We start from the raw sequence: 553 nt of genomic DNA on the forward strand, positions 1-553 counted from the left end.
ATGTGCTTGCCAGAAAGACAGAGAAAGACAGAGAGACAGAAAGTGAGAAATCACTCCCTGGGGGAGTCGGGGGGGATGGCCACACCACTATCCCTTCTCCTCCATTCTCCTCTCGGGAATTTGGTTCGAGTCTCGCTTTCTGTCTCTCTGTCTCTGCTTTTCTGGTGAATGCACACATCCTATAGCAAAAACATCTTCAAAAGAAAAGGTGGGCGACACATGGCTCTTCTTTTTGTAGTTGTGGACACATTTCAGCACTGCGTTCTTGGCCTTCAAAGCCTCTCCTTTGGCTTCAGCTTGGGAGAGGCAGGAACTTCCTTTCTCCTCAGTGTTATCTTGGTGAAAAGGCCTACTTCTATTCTGTGTGTAGTTTGGGGCCTTGCTAATTAATGGCAGTGAAGTCAACTGGCTACTTACGAGTCAATCTCTCTCTTTTTTTTTTTTCTTAAATAATTATTTATTTTATTTATTACTGTCATTATTTTTAAATTCACTATAGGGCACATGCGCTTACCAGAGAGAGACAGTGAGAGAGAGAGAGAAAGTGAGAAAG

The sequence above is a fragment of the Tupaia chinensis genome, unplaced genomic scaffold, assembly GCF_000334495.1.
Source record: "Tupaia chinensis unplaced genomic scaffold, TupChi_1.0 Scaffold000423_1, whole genome shotgun sequence".
Classification (NCBI taxonomy): Eukaryota; Metazoa; Chordata; class Mammalia; order Scandentia; family Tupaiidae; genus Tupaia; species Tupaia belangeri.